The sequence below is a fragment of the Callospermophilus lateralis genome, chromosome 12 (genome assembly GCF_048772815.1).
Source record: "Callospermophilus lateralis isolate mCalLat2 chromosome 12, mCalLat2.hap1, whole genome shotgun sequence".
Classification (NCBI taxonomy): domain Eukaryota; kingdom Metazoa; phylum Chordata; class Mammalia; order Rodentia; family Sciuridae; genus Callospermophilus; species Callospermophilus lateralis.
The window spans coordinates 19,803,774-19,818,888 of record NC_135316.1 but is presented as its reverse complement, the minus strand read 5'-3'; positions in this window follow the sequence as shown (position 1 = coordinate 19,818,888).

Here is a 15,115-nt window from a genome sequence, read left to right as displayed (position 1 = left end):
GTTGTCTGCAAAGATCTGCTGCTAGAGAAATTTCATCATAATGCATAGAAGTGACACACAGTCCAGGTAAGTTCTGTAAGCAGCTTAAAGCAGAGAAATCTATTAATATGTCTACTTCTTCTTGAAGTAAACCAACTCTTTGGTTGAGCATCAGAATTCCATTTCTAAGATGATCATTAATAATGCTTTGTGTTTGTAAAGCTTATACTACTTGTTGAGTTACATTATTTATTGATGTAGTTCTTTTTACAGTTTGTGTTACAGCTATTGCAGAAGCTGCAGCAGCAAACAGAAACAGCAACAGCTGTGATGATGGCAGCTGTAATTCCAAAGTCTCGTTTGGTTTTCAGTAATACTGCAAATTCTTCTATTTTTGTCTTTACTGGCACTGGGATGAAGGTAGGAATTCTGGCAATGATGGCTAAAGAAAATTGTGTAGCATTCCAGCAGGCACTAAGAAAACAATTTTCTGAACAATTTAGTACATTATCCTGAACAGAATTATTAGATATATTTAAAAGAAAAGGTGAAAGTAAACAAACAGGAGTTTTTTTCACATTTTAAAACAATCCTTGTAAATTTCTAAATTTAGGTAGATTATTACATAGACATCAACATTTTATTAGTTTTTTTTTACACCTAAAAAACTTGTAAGCTTAATTTTAAAGACATCTTTACTTTCATCTGTTTACCCAATTTATATTGAACTGTTTAAATTACATGAATAAAAGATATTTGGATCCTTTTTTAAAAGTTTTCATGAGTGCTCCTCATATATCTGCCAATTTTCAGACCATGTGTATGAAATATGGACATACGCATACAGACATACAACACATAACACAAGTGTGCACACATAACACAATAGTAAAAGCCTTGTAGCTTTTCACAGGTGAAATCTCCATTGCAATGTTTAAAAACTCCACAGTTGATAAAAAAAAATAGAACTGATCAGAAAAACATTAACCTAGGTCTGCAGGATCAAAATTATGAGCTCAAAAAATAAAATAGAATCCCATGACGTGGTATAGGGCATAATAGCAGAAAAACCATTTTGGTGTGCCAGCTTTGGAGTATATGTGTGTGGTTTGGGGAAGAGCATAAGGCAAAATCTACTTAAAATAGATATTGAAAAAAGCATCCTGGCTACCACCTGGGTTTGACTCTTCTTTTGATATCCCACCGTTTTTTGTAACTTGCATATGGGTTTGAAGGTATTTCCACAAGTAAGCCTCAAGGTTTTTTACATTTGAAATAGGCCTCAGTGGTGCTCATCATTCATTAGCCCCCAGGTGTGGGAAAACCATTGTCACAGATGTAAGGATAGCTATACTGGAGTTCTGAATATCAGCTGTTATGGTTTTGAGATATTGCTAACCCTGCATTTATAAAGCTCATAAGGCTTGAGAATGACAGGTTCTCCCCCCCCGCCCCGTTTTTTCCCCTCAATATCAAATTTGGACTTATGATCCTTTTGCCAAATGAAATCCCTTTTTACACTGGAGGCAGGGCATCTTGGGTAGAGTTTGACCTTTCCAAACCCTGGGGGATGGTTTCAGCTCAGGATGAATTAGGCCCATCCTCATAGATGGCCTTTTTTTTTTTTAATAGGGCAGAGAATTTCCGCAGAGGGAGGGAAGATGACAATATGTCGGAGGCCGTTCCTCATCCCGAATGTCTACTAGAGTGCCTCTTTCCTTTGGAAATTTACTTAAATTTTACTAAAGTATGATCCCATATTTTTTGTAACAAAGACAACACAACACACTAAGATACAATGAAACAAAAACACACTGTATCAATTTTTTCTGTTTTCTTGAAATGGCCATCTCTCTTCTCCCCCTATCTGCTTCTCAGGGGTGAGCAGCTTTCCTCCTGTCCTATTTATTTCTAGGGACAGGCAGCTTACCTTGTCACTTATCCCTGAGCATACCAGAGTTCCCCACCATCTTGATGGCTCAGTGGGGTTGCCTCACAAGCCACTCATCCTGGCACACTGCCAGGCACCATCTTGACTTGGTTGTGGCCTCCAACAAAGCAGCTATCATGAAGCCTGTTTTATTTCCAGCTGGATTTTCATTCACCTATATAGAACAAAATGCAGTGATAATTGAAAATACAAACTATTCCTGAAAGTGAAAGGTTGCACCTAAAAAGCCCAAAGTTGGCGAGTATAGTCAGGCTAGGTAAAAGATAAAAACTTCCCACTATCAAAGAAATTGGCCCAAAACTATCTATAACCCTAACAGTAGCTCTAACCCTAGCCCTAATCCTACCCTAACCCTAAAACTATCCATAAATAGTTTAGAGAATAGTTGATCCTAAAAATTCAAAAAGTGTGTAGCATAGTGGGGTCAGCCAACAGATAAATTCTGTGCAGTATCAAAGACATCTGACTTAATAATTTGGTTAGCTATTTCAGTAATTGGGTATTATCCTGTTTTTGCATAGAGTGTACTTGGATTAAGTTGTTTTTGCATGATTCAGCTTAGGGCCACTTCAACAAGAATGAAACAAGACAATGCATTCTGAGACCTAACTGAGTGTGTGAAGTTTCAAGCAGCAAGCACAAACTCTGTTCGGTTTCCATTCACCTGTATAGGTCATAAAGCAGTGAAACCTGAAAATACAAACTGTTCCTGACAGCGAACACTTGAACCTAGATGGAACAAACTTGGCAGACAAAGTTAGGATAAGTAAAAAATGAATCCTGCCCAGTGTCAAAGAAACCAGACAAAAACTAACTCTAACCATAACACAAGCTTGTGACCCTAGCCCTAAATCTAACACAAACCCGGACACTCATGCTAAACTGTTTAGAGAACCATTGATAATTGGAATCCCAAAATTGTGAAGCCTAGTGAGCTAGCAAACAGAAGAATTCCTGTGCCTTATCAAAAAAATATGACCAAACAATTGGTTGTGGAATTTCAGGAAATTGGTATTTCCTTGTTTTATTTACAGTGCTGTTGGATAAACTTGTTTTTGTGTGCTTAACCTGTGGGCCGCTTCTATAAGAAACAAACCAGACAATGCTTATGGGGAACTAATTGAGTGTATGAGGTTACAAGCAGCTAGTACAAACTCTCTTTGATTTCCAGTTGGATTTCCATTCACCCATATAGGTCAAAGTGCTGATATACCTGAAAATACATTCTATTCCTGACTGTGAACAGTTGCACCTAGAAGGCCCAAACGTGGTGAGCATACTTGGGCTAGGTAAAAGAAGAATTCTTCCCAGTATCAAAAAATTAGCCCAAAATTATCTCTAACCATAATAGTTGCTCCAACCCTATCCTTAACCCTAACCCTAACACTAACTCTATATCTAATCTGTTTAGAGAAACATTGATCTTAGGAGTACCAAAAGTGTGTAACATAGTAGGGATAGTAAACAGATGGAACCTGTGCAGTATCAAATGCATCTAACGAAATAATTTGGTTAGGTATTTCAGTAAATGGGTATTTTCCTGTTTTTCATAGAGTGCTCTCAGATTAAATTGTTTTTCCATGCTTCAGTTGAAGGCTACATCAACAAGAAAGAAACAGTACAATGAATTCTGATACCTGATTGTGTGTGTGAAATTTCAAGCAGAAAGCACCAGCCCTGTTTGATTCTAGCTCAATTTTCATTCTCTGGTATAATTCAAAAGGCAGTAAAACCTGAAAATACTAACTGTTCCTGAGAGCAAAAATTGCACCTAGAATGCCAAAACATGGCAAGCATAGTTAGGCTACGTAAAAGATGAATCCTGCTCTGTAACAAAAAAACTAGAAAATACTAGCTCTAACCATAACACAAGCTGTCACACTAGCCCTAAAACTAACACAAACCCTGACACTAACCATATATGTTTAGAGAACCATTGGTTTTTGGAGTCCCAAATATGGGGAACATAGTGGGCTAGCAAACAGATGAATTTCTGCACCTTATCAAAAAACTCTGACCAAAAAATTGGGGGAGAATTTTTAGTAACTGGGTATTTCCCTGTTTTCCTATAAAGTGCTTTTGGGTAAACTTGTTTTTCTGTGCTTAAGCTTTGTGTTTCTTCTACAAGAAACAAACCAGACAATGTTTATAGAGAACTGACTGAGTGTGTGAAGTCTTAAGAAGCTAGCACAAACCCTGTTTGATTTACAGCTGTATTTCCATTCAACCATATAGGTCAAAATGCAGTGATACCTGAAAATACAAATTGTTCGTGACATTGAACAGTTGCACCTAGAAGGCCCAAACTTGTTGAGCATATTTAGGATCAGAAAAAGTTGAATTCTGCCCAGAATCAACGAAATTGGCAACAAACTAACTACAACCCTAACACGAACTCTAACCTCAGCCCTAACCTTAACTCTAATGTAAAACTTTCCCTAAACTGTTGAGAGAACTGTTGATTCTAGGAGTCCCAAATGTGTGGAGCAGACTGGGGCAAGCAAACAGATAAATCCTGTGCATTATCAAAGACTTCTGACTAAATAATTTTGTTGATATTTCAGTAAATGTGTATTTTCATCTTTTTTCATAGAGTGTTCTCTGATTAAGTTATTTTTGCATGCTTCAGCTCTTTCCTAGTTCAACAAGAAAGAATCAAAACAATTCATTCTGAGACCTGATTGAGAGTGTGAAGTTTCAAGCAGCAAGCACAAACCCTGTTCAATTTCCAGCTTGATTTCCATCAACTGTATAGGTCAAAATGCAGTGACACCTGAAAATACAAACTCTTCCTGAAAGCAAACACTTGCACATAAATGGTCCAAATTTTGCCAGCATGGTTAGGATAGGTAATAGATAAATCCTGTGCAGTATCAAAGAAACGTCACAATAACTAACTCTAAACATAACAGAAGCTTGTAACCTTAGCCCTAAATCTAACACAAACCATGACACTAACAGTAACCTGTTTAGAGAACCATTGATACTTGGAGTCCCAAACTTGGGTAACCTAGTGGGCTAACAAACAGATTAATTCCTGTGTCTTATTAAAGAAACCTGACCAAACAATTGGAGGAGGAATTTCAGTAACTGGGTGTTTCCCTGTTTTGTTATAGAGGGCTCTTGGATACACTTGTTTTTGTGTGCTTCAGCACTGGACCTCTTCTACAAGAGACAAACCAGAAACTACTCATGGAGCACTGATTGAGTGTGTAAATTTTCAAGCACCTAGCACAAACAATGTTTGATTTCCATTCACCCATATAGGACAAAATGCAGTGAATCCTGAAAATACAAACTGTTCCTGACAGGGAACAGTTGCACTTAAAAATCTCAAACTTCTCAAGCATATTTAGGCTGGGTAACATTTGCATCCTGCCAAGTATCTAAGAAATTGGCACAAAACTAACTCTAACCTGAACACTAGATCTAACCCTAGCCCCAGCCCTAACCATAACCCTAACACTATCCCTAAACTGTTTAGAGAACCATTGATCCTAGGACCCTAAACGTGTGGAGCAGAGTGAGAATAGCAAACAGATAAATCATGTGCAGCATCAAAATATCTGACTAAATAATTTTGGTTAGGTATTTCAATAAATGTTTATTTTAATGTTTTTTTATAGAGTGTGCTTGGATTAAGTTGTTATGCATGTTTCAACTTATAGCTACTTCAACAAGAAAGAAAGAAGATAATGCAATCTTAGACCTGGTTGCATGTGTAAAGTTTCAAGCAGCAAGCACCAACCTTTTTTGATTTCCAGCTAGATATCCATTCACCCATACAGTTCATAATGCAGTGAAACCTGAAAATACAAAGTGTTCCTGACAAGGAATAGTTGTACCTAGAAAGCTCAAACTTAGGGAGCATAGTTAGGTTAGGTAAAAGTTAAATCCTGCGAGTATCAAAGAAATTAACTGTAACCATAGCACAATATTGTAAACTTAGACCTAATTCTAACACAAACCCTGACACTAAGTCTAACCATTTTAGAGAATGATTATTAATTGGATTCCCAAAGTTGGGGAACATAATGGGATAAAAAACAGATGAATTCCTGTGCCTTATCAAAGAAATCTGAGCAAAAAAATTTGGGGGAGGAATTTCAGTAACTGTGTATTTCACTGTATTCTTAAAGAGTGCTCTTGGAAAAAGTTTTTTTGTATGCTTCAGCTTAGGGCCTCTTCTACAAGAAAAAAAAACAGACAATGCATTTGGAGAACTAAATGAGTTTGTGAAGTTTCAATGAGCTAGCACAAACCCTGTTTGATTTCAAGCTGGATTTCTATTCACCCATAAAGGTTAGAATGCAGTGGTACCTGAAAATACAAACTGTCCCTGATAGCGAAGAGTTGCACCTACAAGGCCCAAACGTGGTGAGCATAGTTAGCTTAGGGAAAAAATGGATTCAGCCCAGTATCAAAGAAATTAGCCCCAAACTAACTCTAACCCTAACACTAAATCAAACCATAGCCCTAACCCTCACCCTAACCCTAACCCTGTCTCTAAACTGTTTAGAGAACCATTGATCTGAGGACTCCCAATAGTGTTGAGCAGAGTTTGTCCAGCATACAGATAAATCTTTGCAGTATCAAAACATCTGACTAAATAATTTGGATAGGTATTTCAGTAAATATGTATTATCCTGATTTATCATAGACTGTTCTCTGATTAAGTGGTTTTTTTTTTTTTTGCATGCTTCAGCTCAGGGCTTCTTTAACAAGAAAGAAACAAGAGAATTCATTCTGAGACCTGATTGAGTGTGTGAAGTTTAAATCAGCAAGCACAAATCCTGTTCAATTTCCAGCTCAATTTCCCTTTACCCATATAAGTCATAATGAAGTGAAACCTGAAAATAGAAACTGTTCATCAGAGAGAAGAGTTGCACCTAGAGGGTTCAATCTTGAGGAGCATAGTTAGAGTATGGAAAAATTGAATCATGTCGAGTATCAGATAAATTCGCCCCAAAGTAACTATTACCACAACACAAGCTTGTAACCTTTGCCCTAAAACTAACAAAACCCTAACAGTAATCCTAAGGAGTTTAGAGAACCATTGATCCTTAGAGTCCCAAATTTGGAGTACATAATGGACTACAAAAAGATGAATTCCTGTTTCATATCAAAGAAATATGACCAAACAATTTGGGAAGGAATTTCAGTAACTGGGTATTTCCCTGTTTTCTTATAGAGTGCTCTTGGTTAGACTTTTTTTGTGCTTCAGCTTTGAGCCTCTTCAACAAGAAACAATCCAAATACTGTGTATGGAGAACTGTTCGAGTCTGTGAAGTTTCAAGCACCTAGCAAAAACCATGTTTGATTTCCAACTGAATTTTATTTCACCTATATAGGTCAAAATGCAGTGAAATGTGAATATACAAACTGTTCCTGACAGTGAACAGTTGCACCTAGAAGGCCCAAACTAGGTGAGTATAGTTAGGATAGGCACTAGTTGAACCCTGCCCAGTATCAAAAAAAATTGGGCAAAAGTTGACTCTGACACTAACACTAGTTCTAACCCTAGCCCTAACCCTAACTTTAGCCCTACACTATCCCTAAACTGTTTAAAGCACTGTTGATCCTAGGAGTGCCAAAAGTGTGGAGCAGAGTGGGGCAAGAAAACATATAAATTATATGCAGTATTAAAGACATCTGACTAAATAATTGGGTTAGGTATATCACTTAATGTGTATTGTTCTCTCTTTTAATAGAGTTTTCTCAGATTAAGTGGTTTTTACATGCTTGAGCTCTTTGCTACTTCAACAAGAAAGAATGAAGACAGTGCATTCTGAGGCCTGATTGAGTGTGTAAAGTTTCAAGCAGCAAGCACAAACACTGTTCGATTTATAGCCCGATTTTCATAACTCCTTAGGTCAAAATTCAGTGAAATCTGAAAATACAAACTGTTTCTGAGAGCGAACACTTGCACCTAGATGTCCAAAATTTGGCGAGCATGGGTAGGATGGGATATGATGAATCCTCCACAGAATCAATAAACTAAACACAAACTAACTGTAACCATAATACAAGCTTGTAACCTTAGCCCTAAAACTAACACAAACCCTGAAACTAACCTTAAACTGTTTAGAGAACCTTTTATACTTGGAATCCCAAACTTGGCGAACCTATGGGCTAGAAAACAGATGAATGCATGTGCCTTATCAAAGAAATGTGAATAAACAACTGGGGGAGAAATTTTAGTAACTGGATATTTTCCTGTTTTCTTATGGAGTGCTCTTGGATAAAATTGTTTCTGTGTGCTTCAACTTAGGGTCTCCTCTATATGAAACAAACAAGATAATGCATGTGACGAATTGATTGAGTGTGTGAAATTACAAGGAATGAGCACAAAAACTGTTTGATAGCCAGTGAAATATTTACCCATATAGGTCAAAATGCAGAGATACCTGAAAATAAAAACTCTTCCTAATGAGGAATAGTTGCACATAGAAGGCCCAAATTTGGTGAGCATAGTTTGTGTAGAAACAACTTGAATCCTGCCCAGTATCAAAGAAATAAGCCCAAAACTAATTCTCCCCCAAAACTAGATCTAACCCTAGCCCTAACCCTAACACTAACTCTATCACTATCCCTAAACTGTTTAGAGAACCGTTGATCTGAAGAGTCCCAAAAAGTGTGGAGCATAGTGGGCCAGCAAACAGATGAATTCTGCGCAGCATCAAAGACATCTGACTAAATAATTTGGTTAGGTATTCAGTAAATGAGTATTTTCCTATTTTGTTTATAGAGTGTTAAAATTAAGTTATTTTTGCATGCTTAGGTATTTGCTACTTCAAAAAAAAAAAAAAGAATCGAGACGATGCATTCTGATTCTGTGTGTGAAGTTTCAAGCAGCAAGCACAAACTCTGTTTGATTTACAGCTCGATTTTCATCTCCTGTATATCTCAAAATGCAGTGAAACTTGAAAATACAAACTGTTCCTGACAGCGAACAGTGGCACCTGGAAGGCCCAAACTAGGTGAGCGTATTTAGGCTAGGCACAAGTTGAACCCTGCCCAGTATCAAAGAAATTGTCCCAAAACTTACTCTAATGCTAACACTACCTCTAACCCTTGCCCTAACCTTATATGTAACCCTAACACTATCCCTAAAGTGTTTAGAGAAACCTTGATCCTAGGAGTCCCAAAAGTGTGGAGCAGAGTGGGGCCTGCAAACACATGAATTATGTGCAGTATCAGACATCAGACTAAATAATTGGGTTAGGTATATCAGTCAATGTGTATTGACCTCTTTTTTTCACAGAGTGTTCTCGGATTAAGTTGTTTTTGCATGCTTAAGCTCTTTGCTACTTCAACAAGAAAGAATGAAGACAGTGCATTCTGAGGCCTGATTGAGTGTTTAAAGTTTCAAGCAGCAAGCACAAACACTGTTCAATTTCTAGCTTGATATTCATCTCTTGTATAGGTCAAAATGCAGTGAAACCTGAAAATACAAAATCTTCCTGAAAGTGAACAAGTGTGCCTAGATGGCCAAAATGTGGTGAGCATAGTTAGTATGGGAAAATGATGAATCCTCCACAGAATCAAAGAAACTAGACACAAACTAACTCTAACCATAACACAAGCTTGTAATCTTAGCTCTAAATCTAACACAAACCCTGAAACGAACCTTAAACTGTTTAGAGAACCTTTTATACTTGGAATCCAAAATTGGTGAACCTATGGGCTAGCAAACAGATGAATTCATGTGCCTTATCAAAGAAATGTGAACAAACAATTGGGGGAGTAACTTCAGTAATTGGGTATTTTCCTGTTTTCTTATAGATTGCTCTTGGATAAACTTGTTTTTGTGTGCTTCATCTTATGGCTTCTACAAGAAATAAATGAGATAATCCACATGAAAAATTGATTGAGTGTGTGAAATTACAAGGAGTTAGCACAAAGACTGTTTGATTTTCAGTAAAATTTCCATTCACCCATATAAGTCAAAGGGCAGTGACACCTGAAAATAAAATCTCTTCCTAATGGGGAATAGTTATATTCATATAATATAACTATAGTTATGCACATAGAAGGCCCAAACTTTGCAGGCATAGTTTGTCTAGGAACAGCATCAAAGAAATTAGTCCAAAACTAACTCTAACCCTAATAACTGTTCTAACCCGAGCACTAACCCTACCCTAACCCTACCACTATCCCTAAACTGTTTAGAGAACCATTGATCTGAGGAGTCCCAAAAGTGTGGAGCATAGTGGGACTTCAAACAGATGAATCCTGTACAGCATCAAAGACATCTGACTAAATAATTTGATTTGGTAATTCAATAAATGGGTATTTTCCTCTTTTTTAATAGAGTGTTTGGATTATTTTTGCATGCTTATGTCTTTGCTACTTCAACAAAAAAGAATCAAGACAATGCATTCTGAGACCTAATTTTGTGTGTGAAGTTTCAAGCAACAATAACAAACACTGATCTATTTAAAGCTCGATTTCCATCACCTGTATAGGTCAAAATTCAGTGAAACCTAAAAATACAAACTGTTCCTGACAGCAGACAGTTGCACCTAGAAGGCCTAAACTAGGTGAGCACAGTTAGCCTAGGTACTAGTTTAACCCTGCCCAGTATAAAAGAAATTGGCCCAAAACTTACTCTAATGCTAACACTCTCTCTAACCCTAGCCTTAACCCTAACTTTATCCCTAATACTATCTCTAAACTGTTCAGAGAACAGTTGATCCTAGAAGTCCCAAAAGTGTGGAGCAGAGTGGGGCCAGCAAACACATGAATTCTTTTCAGTATCAAAGACATAATTTGGTTAGGTTTATCCATCAATGTGTATTGTCCTGTTTTTTTCATAGCGGATTCTTGGATTAAGTTATTTTTGCATGCTTCAGCTTAGGGCCACTTCAACTAGAATAAAACCAGACAATGCATTCTGAGATCTGATTGAGTGTGAAAAGTTTGAAGCAGCAAGCAGAAACCCTGTTTGATTTCCAGATCAATTTCCATCACCCATATAGGTCATAATGAAGTGAAACCTAAAGATCCAAAGTGTTCCTGAGAGGGAACAGTTGCACCAAGAAGGCCCAAACAAGGCAAGCATATTTATAATATATAAAAGGTAAATCCTGCCCTGTATCAAAGAAACTAGACACAAATTAACTCTAACCATATTACAAGTGGTCACCCTAGTCCTAAAACTAACACAAACTCTGAGACTAACTCTAACCTGTTTAGAGAACCATTGATATTGGAGTCCCAAACTTGGGGAAACTATTGGTCTAGCAAACAGATGAATTCCTATGCCTTATAAAAGAAATCTGACCAAACAATTGAGGGAGGAATTTTAGTTACTGGGTTTTTTCCTGTTTTGTTATAGAGTGCTCTTGAATAATCTATATTTTTGTGATTCAACTTTGGGCCTCTTCTACAAGAAAAAAAAACAGACAATGCTTATGGAGAACTAATTGAGTGTTGGAACTTTCAAGCAGCTGGCAGAAACACTGTTTGATTTCTAGCTTGATTTCCATTGATTCTTGTAGTTTAAAATGCAGTGATACCTGAATATACAAACTGATCCTGACAGAGAACAGTTGCAATTAGAAGGCCCAAAGATGGTGATCATAGTTAGGCTAGGTAAAAGTTAAATCCTGACCAGTATCAAAGAAACGGTCCCAAAACTAATTATTGCTACCACTAACTCTAACCCGAGCACTAACCCTAACCCTATCCCTAATCTGTTTAGAGAACCATTGATCATTGGAGACCAAAAAGTATGGAGGAGTGGGGGTCAAGCAAATAGATGAATCCTGTGCAGTATCAAACACATCTAACTAAATATTTGGTCAGGTATTTCATTAAACGGGTATTTTTCTCTTTTTTCATAGAGTGTTCTCAGATTAATTTATTTTTGCATGCTTCAGCTCTTTTTTACTTCAACAAGAAAGAATCAAAACAATGCATTCTGGGACTTGATAGAGTGTAAAGTTTCAAGCAGCATGCACAAACCTTGTTCAATTTCCAGGTCAATTTCCATCAACCATATAGTTCAAAAATGCAGTGAAACCTGAAAATACAAACTGTCCCTAACACAAAACACTTGCACTTAGATGGCTCACACTTGGTGAGCATATTTAGGATAGGTAAAAGATGAATCCTTCCCAGTAACAAAGAAACTGGACAAAAACTATTTCTAACCATTACACAATCTTGTAACCTTCGACCTAAATCTAACATAAATTCTGACACTAACCCTAACATGTTTATAGAACTCTTGATTCTTGGAGTCCCAAACTTGGGGAACCTTGTGGGCTAGCAAACAGATGAATTCCTGTGCCTTATAAAAAAAAACTGACCAATCAATTAGGGGTGGAATTTCAGTAACTGGGCATTTCTCTGTTTTCTTATAGAGTGCTCTTGGATAAACTCTTTTCGTGTGCTTCAGCTTTGGGCCTTTTCTAAAGGAAATAAACCAGAAAATACTTATGTAGAACTGATTGAGTGTGTGAAGTTTCAAGCAACTTGCACTAATTCTGTTTGATATCCAGCTGATTTTCATTCACTCATATAGGTCAAAATGCAGTGATACCTGAAAATACAAACTGTTACTGACAGCGAGCAGTTGTACCAAGAAGGCACAAACTTGGCAACCATAGTTAGGTTAGGAAAAAGATGAAACCTGCCCAGTATCAAAGAAATTAGGCAAAAACTAAAAGTAAAAGTAACACTAAATCTAACGCTAACAGTAACCCTAACCCTAAACCTAACCCTATGACACAAAGGTTTAGAGAACCATTGATCCAAGGAGTACAAAAAGATAGGAGAAGTGTGGAGCAAGTAAAGACATGAAAACTGTGCAGTATCAAAGAAATCTGACTAAATAATTTGGTTAGGTAATTTAGTAAATTTGTATTTTTCTGCTTTTTTTTCTTATTTCATAATGCAGTGAAACCTGAAAATACAAACTTTTCCTGACAGTGAACACTTGAACCTAGATGACCCAATCTTGTGAGCATACTTAGGAATGGGCAAAAAATTAATGCTGTGCAATATCAAAGAATATAGACAAAAACTAACTCTAACCCTAATAAAATCTTTTCACCCTAGCCCTAAAACTAACACAACACCTGACACTAACCCTAACATGTTTATAGAACCATTGGTGCTTTGAATCCCAAATATGGGGAGACTAGTGGGCTAGCAAACACAAAAATTCCTGCAGCTAAAAAAAGAAATTTGACCAAATAATTGGATAAGGAGTGTCAATAACTGGGTATTACTCTGTTTTCTTATAGAGTGCTCTTGGTTAAACTTGTTTTTGCATGCTTCAGCTTTGGGCCTCATCTACAAGAAACACCCAGACAATACTTTCAGAGAACTGATTAAGTGTGTGAAGTTTAAAGCAGCTAGCACAAACCCTGCTTGATTTTTAGCTGAATTTCCATTCACACATGAAGGTCTTGATGCAGTGATATCTGAAAATACAAACTGTTCCTGACAGCGAACACTTGCATCTAGATGGCCCAAACTTGTTGAGCATAGTTAGGATAGGTAAAAGATGAATCTTCCTCAGTATAAAAGAAACTAGAAAAAAATCTAACTCTAACCATAATACAAGCTTGTCACTCTAGCCCTAAGACTAACACAATACCTGACACTAACTCTAACATGTTTAGAGAAACATTAATCCTTAGAATCCCAAACATTGAGTGACTAATGGGCTAGAAGACACATGAATTACTGCGCCTTATCAAAGATATGTGACTAAACAATTGGGGAAGGAGTTTCAATAACTGGGTACTTCCCTGTTTTCTTATAGAGTGCTCTTGGTTAAACTTGATTTTTGTGCTTCAGCTTTGGGGCTCTTCTACAAGAAACAAACCAGACAATGCTGTCAGAGAACTGATTAGGTGTGTGAAGTTTCAAACAGTTACCACAAACCCTGTTTGCTTTACAGCTGGATTTCCATTCACCCAAATAGTTCAAAATGCAGTGACACCTGAAAATACAAACTGTTTCTGACAGTGAACAGTTGCACCTAAAAGACCTAAATGTGGTGAGCAGAGTTAGGCAATGTAGAAGTTGAATCCTACCCAGTATCAAAGAAATTGGCTGAAAACTAACTCTATCCATAGCACAAGCTTGTAATCTTAGTCCTAAAACTAACACAAACCTTGACACTAACCCTAATCTGTTTAAATAACCACTGATCTTTAAAGTCCCAAAATTGCAGAAACTAGTGGGCCAGCAAACAGATGAGTTCCTGCAACTTATCAAAGAAATGTGACCAAACAATTGGGAGAGGAATTTCAATAATAGGTATTTCCATGTTTTCTTATGAAGTGCTTTGGATATACTTGTTATTGTGTGCTTCAGTGTTGGGACTCTTTTATAAGAAACAATCCTGTTTCTGACAGTGAACACTTGCTCATAGATGTCTAAAATTGGAAAGCATATTTTGGATTGGTAAAAGATGAATCCTGCGTAGTATCAAAGAATCTAGACAAAAACTAAATCTAACCAGTACACAAGCTTGTAACGTTAGCACTAAAACTAACACAAACTCTGACACTAACCCAAACCTGTTTAGAGAACCATTGACATTTGAATTCTCAAACTTGGGGAACCTAGTGGGCTAGCAAACAGGTGAATTCCTGCACCTTATCAAAGAAAGCTGACCAAACAATTGTGGGATAAATTTCAGTAAGTTGGTATTTCCCTGTTTTTTTTATAGAGTGCTCTTTGATAAACTTTTTTTGTGTGTGTGCTTCAGATTTTGGCCTCTTCTACAATAAGCAAATCAGACAATGCACAGTGAGAACTGATTTACTGTGTGAAGATTCAAAAAGATAGCACAAACTGCTTTTGATTTCCACTGGATTTCCATTCACCCGTATAGGTCAAAATGCAGTGATACTTGAAAATACAAACTCTTCCTTACAATGAACAGTTGCATTTAGAAGTCCAAAGATGGTGAGCATATTTAGGATATGTAAAAGTTGAATCCTGCCCAGTATCAAAGAAATTGGCCCCAAACTAACTCTAACCCTAACAGTAGCTCTAACCCTACACCTAAACTCTTTAGAGAACCATTGAACCTAGGACTTCCAAAAGTGTGGAGCAGAGTTAGGCCAGCAAAGAGATGAATCCTGTACAGTATCAAAGAGGTATGACTAAATAATTTGGTTAGGTATTTCAGTGAAAAGGTATTTCCTGTTTTTTTTT